Consider the following 17,215-nt stretch of genomic DNA (forward strand, 5'->3'; position numbering starts at 1 on the left):
CAAAATAGCGCAATATAAAATGGCGCAACAGCAAAACAGTGTAACGAACATATAAAAAAATAACCTACCTGAGAAAAAAATCACCACCTGCCAAAGAAACCAATTTCAACTAAGCATTATTAATAAGTACTATTTCTTAGATAATACGCTTTTTAGTAAGACCAGATTGAGCATCCCATAATATACTATTTAATTAATAATGCTTTAAATATATATAACTAATACAGCATACTTTCGATTATCTGGGTGCGGATTAACCATTCTTGAAATAAATTAAATCTTTCTCTTCAGCATTAGCCCGAATAATCGAGAGTATACTATATGTGTAAAATCTATAAAAATATTTATTTTATTCGGAGATATTTAAAGAGAACGTATCCAATATAAAACAATAAAAAAAACTCTCGTACGGTGAGCTCTGGCACCATTTAATTTTCACAGATTGTTGTCTGATATTTTATTGACAACTCAATTATTTTCATCATGATTTATAATATAATAATATAACAAGGCTTAAAAGTTGTGATGTCTCTATTTCGACATTTTATAGAGCTTAAAATGCAAGTGACTGATTCGTATCTGAAATTTGAGGATATATGATTATCTATAATGCACTACAGAAATGTAATTTTAGATTTAGCAGTATTTATTCTCATTTACAAAAAAATAAAAAGTTTGATAATCACTGAAACAGACAGACAAAGTATATTATTTGTATTCATGTGTCGATGATGATCAACTCAGCGCATTGAATACAAAATCGAATCGAATGCACATTAACGACAGGGACATTAATGATCATTTTTTTAACTTTCAGGCAATAAATTTAGACAATAATAATCTTCATCATAAATTTTAATTTAATTTATTTTATAAACTTTATTAATCATACATTTATTTTATCTCAATAACAGCGACACATGGATTCAATTATTCACGGAATTACTATTTTGAGAGAATAAAGTTGATTAACAGTTCCATGTAAATGACGGAAATATTTCACATGGAATTAGTATAGTCATGTTTTAACAAGTAACACGAAGCTTATGACAAATGTATACATATTTAAACTCGAATCCTAGTTCTTAGATATATGCAAATTATATGAAAACACTAATTTAAATGGTGTTACTTATTAGTTCTAATTAGATTTTTATAGATATTTATTATCGTTTTGCGATCAAAGAAAATATAAATAAAATATTATTAAACAAAATACTTTTAACGAAAACCTTAGCTTTAAATTAACTATGAAAGCTCATAAAACGAAGTTCTCGTATGGCTGCAGTTAACTTAGTAAGTAGTTGGGTATCTATTTTCTTATTAACTTATTAGGCACAACAATTTTTTGTTGCGCCTAATAAGTTATATTTTAGGCCTTTAAAATCTTAATTTTGTCAAAAGAATATTGTACGTTTCTTATTTTATATTATTTAAAGCTCTTCTATTAGTAATTATTGTATTAATTTATATTACTTACCTTTTTTATTGCAAAGTGTAAATAAATATTATTATTATCATATTTTAATCATATTTTCAATTAAAGCAGCATATTAAAAGTCTTTTGCTTCAATCGGACGTTCATATGATACAAACAGGTCTACGATAAGTTCAATTATGCAAAATAAAAATATAATTAAGGAATACGTTCAAAATTGTGGAATGTAAAGAAATATTTACACAATTTTTAATGATATGTTTCCAAAAAAAACACAGCAAAAAAAAAACATGGATGAAATGGAAAATCTTTGCCATCGTAGATCGATGACCAATATCAAAAAGATGTTCCTCTGAATATTTTAATTGTTCAAGCAAAAGTTCTTAGTTTGCACAAAGATTGGAAGGATAGATAGATAGATTCAAGCAAGTAACGGATGGTTTTACAATTTTAAAATGAGGTACTCTTATCATAATATTAAAATTACTGGAGAATAGGCTGATGCGGATAAAGATGCTGCAAAAGAATTTATTTCCTAATTATCCAAAATTATTGAAGATGAAGAATATTCCTCTAGCCAAATATTTAATGTAGATGAGACAGGTTTATTTTGGAAAACTCTTTAACAATGAAAAATATAAACGAAGCTTTCACGCACCTTGACAAATTTTTAAATATTATGGAAGATTGTGATCCCAATGGAGAACGCATATCTCAAGTGCGTGGGGCGATCAATAAAAACATAGCATGTTATAAAATACTATATGAAAAAAAGAAAAAGAATAGTGGAAAACAGTTAACTCTTTATAACTTTTCAAAGGGAACACCCGCAAACCCCACTTAAACGTGTCTCTTAAACGCCTCTTAAACTTGATAAATAAATATTTTAAAATACACACAATTTCAATTATTTTACTTCCCTCGACTTTCGTACATTCAACATCCGCACACATTTTTAGGAACCAATTATTTGCAAATTTCGAGGGCTGCCTGTAATAAAATAATATTCTAAGGATTTTTATATCTATGAACTTTATGATACTTCCTCATTTTTTCATTATTAATTTTAAAGCGCATATTAAATAGGTATGCATGTATATCAATTGCATTAGCGCATGCCTGTGTCATCATATCAATATAAGCTTCCAATCTAATAGGTCATTTATACCAACTATGTTGCATTAGCGACACACCGGTGTGTCGTCGCGCTAATACGGCCGATTGAAAATTATAATTTATTATATGAAATTAATGTATTATCTTTCGCATTAGCCTAGCGCTAAAGCTCGAGCAGGCAATTATCGCGTCACTTTAGTCTGATTTATTGACGATTAACGACATGATATTCTTGTCGTAAGAATGCAGTAACCAATTAAGATAGTTATCATCGGCGCATATCGATGAGATGTCAATTATTGCCAGCTTGAATTATTGCCCGAGATGCGAAAATACGGTCGGTTTTTTTAGAATTTTTGGGAATTCGATCAAGAAGTGTAACTCTCATTTAATGTGAGTGGACGTTTTAGTGCGTTTTACATATAGTAGTATACAAGACTGGAAGAAGGATTGCTGGAAGGGTGCCCGCAAGTCGTTGGCCAACTTTGGCAAAAATTATCGTGAAAGCTTGTGCTTAACTAAACGCATGGGAGGCTCAATATGTTTTTTTGCTATAAAAAACAACAATGTCTGCTGAAAATTATCATAAAAAATGAAGCAATCAGTTTAAAATTTAAATTTATATTTAACAAGATAAAACATTTACTAACCCTTTCACCGCGGATGGCTTATAAAGAAGTCATCAAGAAAATCGCCAGTACTCATTGGGCACATAAAAGTGCCATATACATTAAAGCCTAATAATATGGTTATTTAGTATAAAATAAGGCTGTAAATCAATAAAATTTACTGAACCATAATATTTTTTTAAATATGGCATGATGCCCCCCACATATTAAAAAATCGAAATGGCGCGCAAAAATATCAGCTGCGGTGAAAGTGTTAAGGAGTAGAAAAGAGATGCAAATTTTTTTTCAATTTATGTTAGGTTGAAAATACTTTTCGCAAATACGCATTGAATACGAAAAAGCACTTGTCGCGCATATGCGTTAAAAGCGCAATAAATCTTTACGACACGACGATCGAATATTCTAATGAGTAAGTATCCTCAAATAAACTATAAACAACGGCTGTTCTGTGCATTTACACAGTACTACCTAGTATGCAGTGTTGCTAAATCTTCACCTTTTTAAACGCAAACGTTTATTAAAAGAAAGACAACAAATATGATTCCACCCTCAAATCATCGCAACTAGTGCACATGTTGAGATGCGTGGCGCACGTTATTCACTTCCGACGGAAACTCACGACTTTTCGTATCAAGAGAAGCTAAGCCGAAGGATCAACCTATACATATAGGACCGAGAGCATTCGCTTCCCTCTTCGCATCAATCCTGGTCATGCCACGAGACAAAGCTATGAAATATCACGTAATTATATTAATTATACAAACTATTCGTAATTTTAAGCTTGTCAAAAATCATTTCTTTACAGAATTTCATTTCCAAGTTATTGGTTTTTAAAAAAATTAACTGAGACATATAACTATAATTATGAGAAAAAATGTCAAAATTTAGATTTAGATTCAGTACGAACGATAGATCAATTCTCTAATATATATAATTAATAAAATCACGATCCACGGCCAGGGTCAACTCGCGTGAGTCTGTGATACACACATACACATATACATACACGGTGACAACTTGCATCGTTTATCGTCGTAATTAATCGGCTGCTCTCGCTCAATCAGCTTCTGTTCTACGCGACCCTTTGAGCCTGCCGTCTTTATGTCCGTCTCGTTTTAACTCACGAACGCTCATATATACCCGTCTCCCTCTTCGGATCGGTCGATTCAATTCCGAATTTAAATTTATTCCGATCGGCGAGCATTATGCGCGACCAGATAAATTTATACACGCTCGGACTTAATCAATCGCGATCAGCCGGCACGGCGTACCGGCACGAGCTTTTTTTTTTTGGTTGGCCCAACTTTTAAAGAACAATTATAAACCACTAAATAATATTTCGTTTAAATATTTTATATAATTTTGATCTCTGATTTGATAGTATTAAACAATGAGGACAATTTAAAAAATTGTTCCATAAAAAGAATTGTTTGTGCATTACTGTTGGACAGTAATTAAATCTAAGATTTATAAAATCAAATCTTAAAATCAGTTGAAAACAATGATACAATTAATTATATTAAAATATATCAGATACTGTAAAAATACAAAGTCAACAAATTAGTTCTAAAGCATTTAATCACGCATACGCGTTAAAAGCGCAATAAATGCTTAATTAAACGCTAGGGAGGAGGAGGTGTTGGTTTAATTATATAATAATATATATAAATAGTGAAAATATAATAAAACTACTAAACTTTATTTAAATAACGGGCATTTATCAATTGAAAAAAAATAATTACCAAAAATATCAAATATAGAATCCATATATAATTAAGTAGTGTATCTAATATTAAAGCCTTTTTTAAATAGTTTTGTAGAATGCAATATAATTGTATTTCTCATTCGTAAATCAAATTATTATAACATATATATCATATTTGGAATGTACTGTGAATATAAAATATCATAAAAAGTTGTTTGTATAATAATTTAGCTGTCTAAATACTTATCATATGTCAAGATTTGTTATAAAAAAAAAAACAGAAAAAAATCCTAAACAGCAAATATCGGTATTTTAAATAAAGCAATGTTGATAATTGGTTCAAAATTGGCCGAAATATTGACTAGGAAATTAAATATTTTGCCTTTGAGGCCGAATGGGTGTGATTTGCAGCCAAATAGATACCGGAAAAGCTGGTAGAAGTTTACTTTATAAACATATATAAATTATTACATACATATACTGCAATCAGGCGGTGGTGTTGAAATGGCAGGTCATGGTAGTTAGAGAGTCTTTGCTGGCATATCGAGTTGTATTATTATCTACCACGGTTGTATCTCGTGTCAATGCAGTCTCTTAGCTCGTCTTTGCTGATATGTCTCCGTTGCTTCTCTCCCTCTGAAACCGATTATCACATATTTTATAATGCTGGTTCGAGACAGCTTTGGCGAATCGCAGATTAGGATGTTTGCGAGCTAATTTCATCGCTTCAATGAAATATGTTTACACTTTAATTGAGAAGCTTAACAATACACATAATTTATTTTAATGTAATATTTGCATTTTATTTTACAATAACGTTTTTAATTAAATTATATTAACAATAACAACCGTCTAGTTATATCGCTAAAATTGTTAGATGAATATTATTTTATCGTATTTTTTATAATAGTAACTAGCTTTCTATATTCTCAAAAATGAACATTTTATATGAAAATTAAACTTTTTTGGAACATCGCCACTATATTTATTCATAAGTCAAAAATAATAATTAGTTAAATATAAACTTGTTTTTTCTCTAAGAAGCGAGACAACATTAACAATAAAATATGACACTAAAGTCAGCATATCATTCATATCCATACAGGTGTTCTTCTTAGAAGTTATGCTTTGATATTATTTATGTGATGCATTGTAAATTTGACACCCTGAGTTCATTATGTTATGTTTAAGATGCATATCAAAATACTATATATACATACATATATGTGTATATGATACTACCTAATAAACAAAAATATCTTTATTTGATGATTTTTGTGTACATTCCAAACGTAAATATTTGTATAATGAACCAATTATATATTATAAATTAATTAATAATTACTGCTATAATTGAATCACACCGCCAAATGTACAAGTATTTGCTGTTTATATATTTTTATGTTCCACAAACTGTTTTAAGATAACGGTGGTATGTCACATATTTCAATGGTTCATGACAATTTATTTGACCTCCTAACAACAAGGATAGACAAGTGTTTTTAATGTTATAATTACATAAACAACAATAATATATACATATGTATTATTTGCAAAATTCCAAGCAAATTTTTAAGAGATACAGAAATCTCTCGCTGGGATAGTTATAGCAGATTAACGCATTTTTCAAGGAATTAATCGTCAAATAAATCTTGTCAATCTTTAAACTTGACACCTGACTGAATATTTTCACCGTCAAACTTAAGAGAGTCGTAGTGTTGGATAAACGTGAGCGAAAGGCATTTGAATAATTTATAAATAATTTGTTTCGCCATTATAAATCCCACGAATCAGGCAATAAATCAACGTGTCTCTCAAAAAAAGTCAAAAGGCGTGATGAAAATACGTAAAATCGCATATTTCTGTGGTGTTTAATTTTTTTTAATATTTGCAAAGCAATGTAGTAAGTGATCGCTGAAAGCGCAAACATAAAACGATTCCGTTCGTGGGATTAATTCCCTGATAAATATTTGCTTATCTTTTCGGAAATTTCCTATAAGATTGTGGTTTAAGCATTTCTTTAAATGGAAATCAGACTAAATTAGAGGTTTAGTGTTTCGGTTAACGGTGGAAAGAAAGGTTGCTTTTAATGAAGTGTTTCTTTGAATGTAACGTTGTGGACAGTTATGGTATTTTATATAATAATGTATGTATATCATTTACATCTACATATATTTATCGCATGTGCATCATTTCTCGGAAACTGCAACGCGTTTGATATTACAAGAAGTATTCGTCACCATTTATTGTAATGTAATATTTTAAAGTGGTGACTCATATACGACTGCATATAGCAAAAACTATGAAATTTAAAAATTTGGATTTGTAGGGCAATTTAACCATTAGGAATTTAACAATAAGTTTTACATATATTATACATTTTCAATAATTTAATAAAATAGTAAGAGTGATACTGAAAATATTGAAAATAATATAATATTTACAGCAGTTAAAAGCTTTAAAGAAATTAATCGGCTATTTTTGCGCAGTTTCAGAAACAAATTTATACATTCAAATTTTGAAAGTACATAATCATAAAAAAATGTTGAATCATGATCAGTACATGGTACCTGATAGATCTTCAGAGAAATTAGAAAGTGCTAATTTTTCAACTACTCTATACTTCATTTATATTTTTCTTAAAAATTAAACCTTTTAATATAGTATACTATTAATATTTATTAAAAATATTTTCGAACAATACAGTCAAAGTCCTAAAGTTTAGATATGTTAAATATACGCTGATTATGGCTGACTTTTTTTTTAAATAATGTCCTGTTTTTTAGATATCATCGATTCATAAACTATAAAATATAGTATTAATTTAATAAATTTGAAGCTGAACTTATACATTTTTAGAGTTAAAATATATTATGTATAAATTGTATTATTTTATTATATTTGTTTTTATCGTTATTTTTTATATTTAATATAAATTATTGTAAGACAATTTGCTAACGTTATTCCTGCACTACACTCTCTGGAAGCTGGCCAAGGTTGGCCAAGGACGGAGAATATAGTGGGTTATTTCGGTCGAGTTCGGTTCTGCTCGCTCTAAAATCTCTCAGAAGTTGTCCAAAGATACCGAGAACGGGAGGTAAAGTGGGGTAATTCAGTCGACTTGGCCAGCTTCGAGCGCTTCCGAACATTGTCGGCAAAAGGACCGGAGTCAAAGAGACCGAAGTCGGAGCTGCTCTTTCGAGCGCGAGCGGTGAGATACTTCCCCTTTCGATCTCTTGCGTGTTAAGTGACGAGAGTGAGAGAGAGATAATGATATGGTTTTTTGCAACTTGAAATAGAACGAGTAACTCGGTTCAATTTCAATATGCGCATAGGCGTCCTATGGTTAACACGCATGTCGAGTACACGCATGTCGCAAACTGAGATAGAACGAGTAACTTAGTTCAATTTCAGTATGCGCGTAGGCATCATTATTATATTTTTTTCATATAAAATTAAATAATTAAAAAATAATTAGTAGTACTTGATTTTGTTAAAAAAAATCGTTTCGAATATCCTTATGTATTTTCCTAGATTGGTTTATATAAGTGTCACACCATAACGAATTATTATTTAGAATCGATTGCGATAAATTCTAGGATAGTCACACATGTGTTATTATTCTGAAGTATCATTTTTATGCCTTATGGCATTTTGCAAAAGCCGACAAAGATTTTGCGTAAATTGAATATTTACGACCGAAAAGTTTTCACTGATATTGTATTGGTTAGTGCCCACACAAACTTTTATAATTATCAGTAGCGTAATTTTAATAATACGACAATTTAAAATTGCGATTATTTGGCACGTTTTTCGATCGCGCGCAAATATGCCGGCTGTACGTGACAGAAGCCGCCGTCCGGACGGCATATGAAATTTGCGACAGTGTGGTCGCTTACTCGAAGTCGTAGGTCTCGGCTGACTTCAATTGTAATTTCGGTTCGGACAACTTCCAAAGAGTGTAGTGCAGGCATTACAGTGATATACTATGTGAGTGATAAAATAAATTTAGCGATTTAAATAGTATTTATATATAATAAAAAATCTTGCAAAAAGCAAAAGTAATATTAATTAATATAATATGATAATATAAAAATATAATTAAAAATATTTATAGGGTTAAAAATTTAAATGTTGAATAAAAATCTTTTTTAATAAATAAAGAATATTTTTTTGTAATTTTAACGGAAAATTAAGATATCAAGAATAGTCCAGTAAAATTGACTAAAATGGGTAATATTATTATTTTTTAATATCCTACCCCGATTAATCCTTTACAATGAGCATTGTTTTATTCTATGCTTTATCTTTCAAGAAATATGAGCATCGTATTTTTTATAAATATAAATCGTTTTCAACAAATAATATATACGGTTTTTTTTATGTACTGCCGGTACATTATTTTATAATACCGGTAGTACCGAATGTCTTTTTTTGACGTTATACTAATATTACCTTATAGACAACCCTTCAGTGCTCGAGCAGCTCCAAATATGATCTCCGGAGGGCGGTCATGGTTCTTGGTTCAATCACTGTAGCATTTTCAATATACTTCATCGCAGAATTTTCTCGTGCACATACAGAGTTGGTTCAGTTCGTATGGGACAATGCACACCTATTGTGGTGATTTGTGTCTGTCTTATTTATTTTTATTTATATTTTTTATTATTATACTTTAATCCGCAGTGGAGCGGTAATCTTAATTTTATTAAATACATAAAACAAAATAAAATAAATAAGCAACAAAAGAATCTTCAAAAAAATATTTTTATAAAGCAAGTTAAAAATATGGCACAAATTGCACAATTCTGACTATGAAATTAATATATATTTTTTAAATTTGAATTGCATTGATTCGTAATGAAGAATTATAGTAGTAAATTTACGTCACGCATTCATAAAATTTGAATGAAAACATTACGTACCTGCTTTTGAATTTTAACAAATGAATGAATATCATTTGTTTTTTCAGTCCGCGCGTGCGTTTTATGAATGAAAAATCTATATAAATCGCACGCGCTTTTCGCGTGTAATATTTAAAAGCAACTGCTAGACGGCGCTGCGATCGCTTTACATTTCTAGAGCCCGGGCTTATTTCGAATGCGTTCAGTGTACGGCTAAGAGCCGAGCTCGAACGACGTGCTCGGTTGCACTGTTCGCCGTTCGCGATCTCCGTTTGACATTTCTAATCGTGTCACACAATACACACTATATTATATATTAAAATAGACACAAATATCTTAAAATCGGCGTAAATTAAACTGATTTCATAAACCCTTAACGATCGCTCAAGCTTTGAATAATTATCATATTTTATACAAATGTAAGTAGCAAAAAAAATTATAAACACACATAAGATGTGACAATAATTAAATTTTAAGCACACTTATGCATGTACGGTGAAAGTTTTATTAGGCGATCTATAAATTTTAACATACTCGCACCCATAGTATTGCGTGACAATAACACGTCATGATTTCAAAATTTGTTTACACATTACAATTTGCACAAAATCACGATTGTTCATACCAAATCTAAATTTCAGTACGCTTCGAAAGTGATAATTGATTGATAAGTGTGTGTTTTCTCAACAAAGTGGCTGGATATATCGATGTGCATGATACATAATACGCTGTGAACCCAATTGTCGTTTGTGGTTATTCACACGCGAAACTGTAGCCGTTGGCAATTTAAGTGTACGATAGGTGACATCCATCGAATCAGCTGTCAGTTGCCACACGACGAAAGTCTGCAAGGTAAGTCAAAATCATTAACAATTCACATTTTGTTAGTTTATTTTCTCTTATCGCAGTCAGAGTGATAACCAACATCAACAATAACATCCTGTATTCCCGCGTTTAAATTCAAATAATATGGAACAGTGGCTGTGCGCTTGATTGCCTTTACCACATTCAGATAATAACACTGTTATATGGCTTCTGACGTAGTCAACAGAACGAGAAATCCATTTTCTCGGAAAATTGTCATTAAAAATACGCGTATGTATAGTATACAGTCGATACTTCATTATTATTATGCGTTTGCGTAACTGTTGTATTGAACGGTGTAATTAGTTATTTATTACATGTACATTTAAAAGTTGATTTCAATGTATAGAAATGGTCAAAATTTAATTTATTGCGCTATTTTATAAGCAACTCAAATTTTATTACATGCTAATAAAACATTAGTATTGTTAAATTTAAAAAAATATTAAACTTTCTAAAATGATTCACTATTAAATAATATGCAAATATGATTTAATTTCATCTTAATTATAATGAGGAAAACTGCCATTAAAATATAGCTAAATCTAAATGAACCACTGGGTTGTGTAATGTAGATATGTACATACATATATGAGTATGAATGTTTCATTAATAAATTCATTAAAAAAACGTACTTCTTTTTAATGATTTTTTGATATATTTGTTTTAAGCTGTAAAACATTTTTTATTGTTTTCCGGGTTATTATTTGCATGTAATAATATATATTTATATAAGTTCTAGAAAAATATTTTATTGAAAAAAATATTAAGAAAAAATGATTCATATTTATTATATTGAAGTGGAAAATGTCAAAATGTATATTGTCTTAAAAAGAGCCTTGCAAAAATTTTAGTTGGGTTAAATGTAGACTGTGTTTCAACCCTTAAACCTAAATAAATCGTTTCACTTTGTAAACTAAAAATGATCTACTAAATCATTTTTAATTACAATTTTTTTTAATAAGTACATTTTATTATTGTTTTTTAAATGATGAACTATTTAATAATTAAATTATCTCTATTTATTACATAAATTATAAACTCGTCGATTAAAAATAGCTATCGCTTATTTGAAGAATTTCCAACACCATATCTTACTCGATTTTGCATCTGCATACAAAACGAGAAAACCGAGACGGGTTGCGGTTGCATCAGCGCGCGTAACCAACCATCTGGTTTCCACGAATCCAGGGTTCAACATCCAGGGAGGACGGTCAAAGTATTCTCGCCAAAATTGAACGCGTCCTAGAGACACCGGCTTCGGCCCGGTGCGGTGTCTCCTTCGACCGGTATTTATTTTTTTTGGTACAATGTATCGGTTGGTTCCTCTCCGGCGAAAATATCGCCGAACCTGTATTGGAAATACCAGATGCACACACCACAAGCTTCTCAGCATCTTTTGCCATCGTTACGTCATGCTGCTTTTATTCGAGGCGAGAGAGAAAGATTCGCCGTTGTTTTTTTAATAAGTCTTATAGACCCTCTAATTAAACTTCAATTTAAGACTTACAAATATTAAAACAGGGGTTCGAGATCAGATCTTTAAAGTGAGCTTATTTTGAAGGAGGAATATTATTTTTTTGTAGACACGTAACTGCCTTATTTTGTATATTAAAAAATATTTTCATCGCCAGTGTTTAATTTTTTAATTATCCAAAAAGCTCACTAATGGCGTGTTTTTTAGAGGTACAAATAAAAATCGTGGTAATGGTTATGATATTGGATTTATTGGAAAGATAATATTATGCCATTAGTGTTAAAATATTATTTCGGGCATATGGGCGCCGCTATCGCAATAATTTTCTAACCACCTTTATCGGCAATAACGCAGCGAATGTTGGCTTCCAAGTTGTCCATAGTCTCTGATTTATCGGCGTAGATTAGCGACTTCACATATCACCACAGAAAATAATCTAAAGGTGTTAAATCACATGATTTTGGAGGGCAATTCACTGATCCATAACGCGAAATTATGCGCTCATTGAAATAAATTGATTATGGCGCGCGCTATGTGGCATGTTGCGCCGTCTTGTTGAAACCGAAGCTTAAATTAGGGAACGAAAAAGTCAATAAATGTGGATCTAATGCGCTCTCAAATAACTGTAATGTTCTGGCCGGCGTAATTTTTTAAGAAATATGGACCAATGATTCCAACAGCCCATAAAGTACACTAAACAGTTAATCTTAATATGAGAACGCGTATTATTCAATACCTTTTTAAATATAGGAATCACAAATATTAACATATGTTGCTTGAAGATGATTTGAATGAATGCTAAGAATCTCATGGATGAGTATTATATCTGAGAAATACACATAGGTACCACAAACTATAATACTTTCGATCCTTGTTGCGCATAGTCCATAGAATATGCATTTTTTAGTTTTAGAACTTTAAAAATGATTCCACTGTTTAACAATTATCGTATACTATGTAGAGAATTTTTAGATATAATCCTTTACTTGCAACCATCAGAGACCACGTGCTCTTGAACTCTGTATGGCTGGTCTCGGATGTGGTGGCGCACCGATAGCAATCGCTGGAAACGATTTACATGTGCGTCTTATGGTCGAATTCATCGCCGGAGATTAAGCTGACACGATCCTGGCGCTAATGGTGAACAAGTCTAATTAAGCATTGGATATAAATCAAGCGTGGTTAATGGTGTAACTGCAGATTCTTACTCTCGTGTGTGCCCTACGGACGGAGCCTTGGCCTCGGATGCCATCGCTGTTGGTTACACTACTACTCATTGCGGGAGGAAAGTTCAGGGTACATTTGGAACGAAGTGTTGTTGAATACGAAATTAAATTTTAATATAGAATCTTTGAAATTCGATCGTAAAAAAATATTGCTATTTATTAAATCAGCCATCAACAACAGTTTAAACAACATTAAGAGACAAAATAGGATAGTTAAAAATGATATTTCAATGTTTAATCGCAAAATGTTTTATCAAGATCTTCTTTGTACTTTTATTCAAAATATGTTATTCAATACGATTTTAATGTCCACATAAACAAATCTATGTAACTCTATTGCCAACCCTTTACTTCTTAAAAAGAATCCTCTAAATCATTTACCATTTCATCGGATGTTTCACTGTTTGTGCTAGATTGTGCTAGTTCATTTGTGTTTGAAATTGATTTCTTCAAAAATTATGATTCGTTCCAAATATCATATGTTTCACAGTTTGCTTTTTTGTGACTGTGTTAAGATAATGATTATTTAATTTATTCATATATATTAAGATTAAGAAAAATATTTAATATTAGTAATTAAATTACTATTAAAGTAAAAAATCATGTTTTCCAAATAATTTAATTTAGGGTTTCTAGCCCTAAAGGATGTGACTTCGCAGCCAGTAACAAACCGGAAACTGATGATTTTTATTGTATAATATATTGCAACAAGCTAATGTAGGTGATTAATGTTATTCTCCGAGTGGTGGTGGAAAAGCTGGCGGAGGGATGATGTCCAGTGGATGGTCCACGGGGATCTTTTAGTTGTGGCAGCGGCGGTGTAGTTGATGTCCGTTTCTCTCTGCCTTAATCACCTCTGGGAATTTCTGCCTCTCTTTGGCCGTCTCTGACCGTCTGCCTTTCGTCCGTTGGAGACAGACCTTAACTAGCATAGTTAATGAAAACTCTCTGGTGAATCATAACCATGCAGCGAACATTTAGCCAATTGTTACATTCGTTTATTCGACTAACGAAATATGTCCTTGACTCTAGAAAGTGATATTTGCTTGATAGACATCTTTTGCAGGTCGAATTGTGCAACGGGATAAATGTAGCTTTTACAGTGTAATTTGTCGTTTAGTAATATATTGTTTCTGCGTCCGTTACGCAACAAAGAAAAATTCTTTATATGCATTGTACCCTTTTCTTCCATGGACATAACGAGGGCTATTATGTGGTTCGTTCAGTTATTCTTTTTTCACGTTCATCTTTATTATTGTCGTGGTTGCGATAATTACGAGCGCGAGTTTCAAGAAGAATCCCCAGATATGAATATTTTTATATTTAACTATTAGAAAAAAATCGATGGAGGAAGATTAAATAGTTAAGGGTTTACCTATTGCACCTATTTTTAATTATCACAGTTTCATTGAAAATCAGGCAGAACCCAATATTATAAGAACACATACAGCAGACTTAATACAGCAGAATGCTTTTGTACATACAGCACTTCTTGCAGCTGATCTCGTCTCGCGGATAAGTTGAAATAATTTTCCGTTATTATGTCGGCGCTAAAACGGCGACAAAATCGCCGTTTACCTCCTTGTTTACAACGAGATTAATCTCTTCGCAAATAATAGCAGTCGGGCAACGGCGAGCAATTGCATTTGCATATAGTAACCAGGGCCGAACAGCTTCTTATCGCCCTCACCTGGCCGCAACCCTAACGGAATGAATTATGCTAGTAATACTAACAAACCATATAATAAAGCTAATGCTAAAATGTTAGAAAAGTTATACATCAACTAAATAACGCCACAACCATTTTTTTAAGTATGAGGAAAAATAAAGAAAAATATAATTTTATATGATTTCATGCACAATGTTTATCATAATATGAAAGATCAGTCAATCCAATGATAAACTGGAACATTGTCTTGCATTTTATGTATTTGTTTTAAGTTAAATAATTTAAAATAAGGATGTCATTTTAATCTGATTAAAAATATGGAGTACTCTCTGCGGATTATCTATGCTTGAAATAAATTATTTTTTTTACTTATTCATCCAATTTTAATGAAATTTAAAATAAAGCGACTAAATAATGGTTTATGCCATTTTATCACCCGCCGATTAATTATTTTTATTGTTTTAATTTTTTTTAAATCATTTTTTTAATTCATAATTCTGTTAATTATTTTTGTTTTATCTTGTTATTGTTAAAGCAAATTTTATTTATTAAATTTTTCTTTAAAATAAAAGCCTAAAATTAATGCACAATAATTTAAAGCAATAATGTAAAATCATATTGTAATTCTTTGTTCCTGATAATTGAACGCATTGATATATTATATATATATATATATATATATATATATATATATATATATATATATATATATATATATATATATATATATATATATATATATATATATATATATATATATATATATATATATATATATATATATATATATATATATATATATATATATATATATATATATATATATATATATATATATATATATATATATATATATATATATATATATATATATATATATATATATATATAGGTAATTGAATAAAATAAACGGATTTGCTAAATATGTGATTACGTGAATGTAGTAATAAAACAACACATATGTGTGTAATTGCTATACTAAAAAATTATAAAATATAAGAAAACATTAAGCAGATCATATAAAACTAATACTAGTATAAATCGTTTTTTTACTTAAAAGTTTTAGGGAGTTCTAATTTATTTTAAATAAAAAACCATTCAAACATCCCTTGTTTTAGTTTTTATTTTTTGGGCAAATTTTACAGTTCAATGAGGATTCATTAAATATTTTTGGTGAAATTTTTTTGTGTAAATTATCCATTTATTATCTAAGGATTATGATATTAGATTTAAAACATGTATTTAAGAATATTTTTAAATAGTTAAATATAATCTGAAATGCGCATTTAAATAAAAAATATTGAAGGACGATATTATTAAGATTAAAAATTGTAAATATAATAAAAAAATAATGTTATTATAATTTTCTCTAGAAAGTTAATGGTTATTTGGAAAATTTGTGTTTTTTTACTTTAATCTCAATATGTAAGATTAATTTAATTCATAATTTTAATAACGATAAATAAGATGGTTTTATAGAAATATTTCATTTTAGCTATTTGGGATATTTTAGATTTAATATTTCTATAGATACATTTTTTTTATGTATTTTAATTTGAATTAAATTACTTATAATTATTATTATGTTTACATATCAATGGCTAAAGTGTAAATTTGCTTAAAAAAAATTGATATCTCCAAAATCTCCAATTAAAGCTACATAAAATTTGCTTGTTTGGATTATCCGTCCCTTCAATAATCGAGAGTATACTGTAGCTGATTTTTCTTTATCTGTAATCAAAAAAATTAGTGTTGAAATGGATCTGACATTTCATCAGCCAGCTTTAATGACTTTCAGCAGTACCCATATATTTAGTTTTAAACGGATCTAATTCATGCTAAATTAAATGCATTGAAACCAAAACAATCCTGTAACAACAGCTTGTTTCGAAAGCTCTCTCTCTCTCTGTCCTCTACTACACCAGCTTTGTTTAGTAGGTAATTTATTCATTTGCGACATAATATAATCGGTCGCTGGGTTATAAATCCGACGCTTATTATTATCGCTAAAGGATTACACCTATAGGTGCGCCTTTCAGCATAATGATATGCTTCTCTATTATCCGAGTTATCCACACGTTCGACTTCATTGTTCGCCTCCACCGTATATTTATGCGAGTTAAACTTAACGCCGAGAGATACGTCGTTTGGTACTATACCAGGTACCTGCCTGTGCAACTTTTACCA

At 30.2% G+C, this 17,215-nt stretch overlaps 2 protein-coding genes across 2 annotated transcripts in view; one reads left to right on the forward strand and one right to left on the reverse strand.

Annotated features, from left to right (window-relative positions):
• Positions 1–17,215, reverse strand: part of LOC148239304 (uncharacterized) — a 278,456-nt gene that overhangs the window by 102,778 nt on the left and 158,463 nt on the right. The window lies entirely within an intron of this gene.
• The window catches only part of LOC148239305 (BMP-binding endothelial regulator protein-like), a 116,487-nt gene continuing 109,268 nt past the window's right edge, over positions 9,997–17,215 (forward strand). The window contains exons 1-2 of the mRNA XM_088187623.1: positions 9,997–10,211; positions 10,434–10,644. The gene's annotated coding sequence lies outside the window, so the exon portion shown is untranslated. The remainder of the gene's footprint in view (positions 10,212–10,433; positions 10,645–17,215) is intronic.

The sequence above is a fragment of the Plectrocnemia conspersa genome, unplaced genomic scaffold (assembly GCF_051122295.1).
Source record: "Plectrocnemia conspersa isolate PC_06_02 unplaced genomic scaffold, ASM5112229v1 ptg000001l, whole genome shotgun sequence".
Taxonomy (NCBI): Eukaryota; Metazoa; Arthropoda; class Insecta; order Trichoptera; family Polycentropodidae; genus Plectrocnemia; species Plectrocnemia conspersa.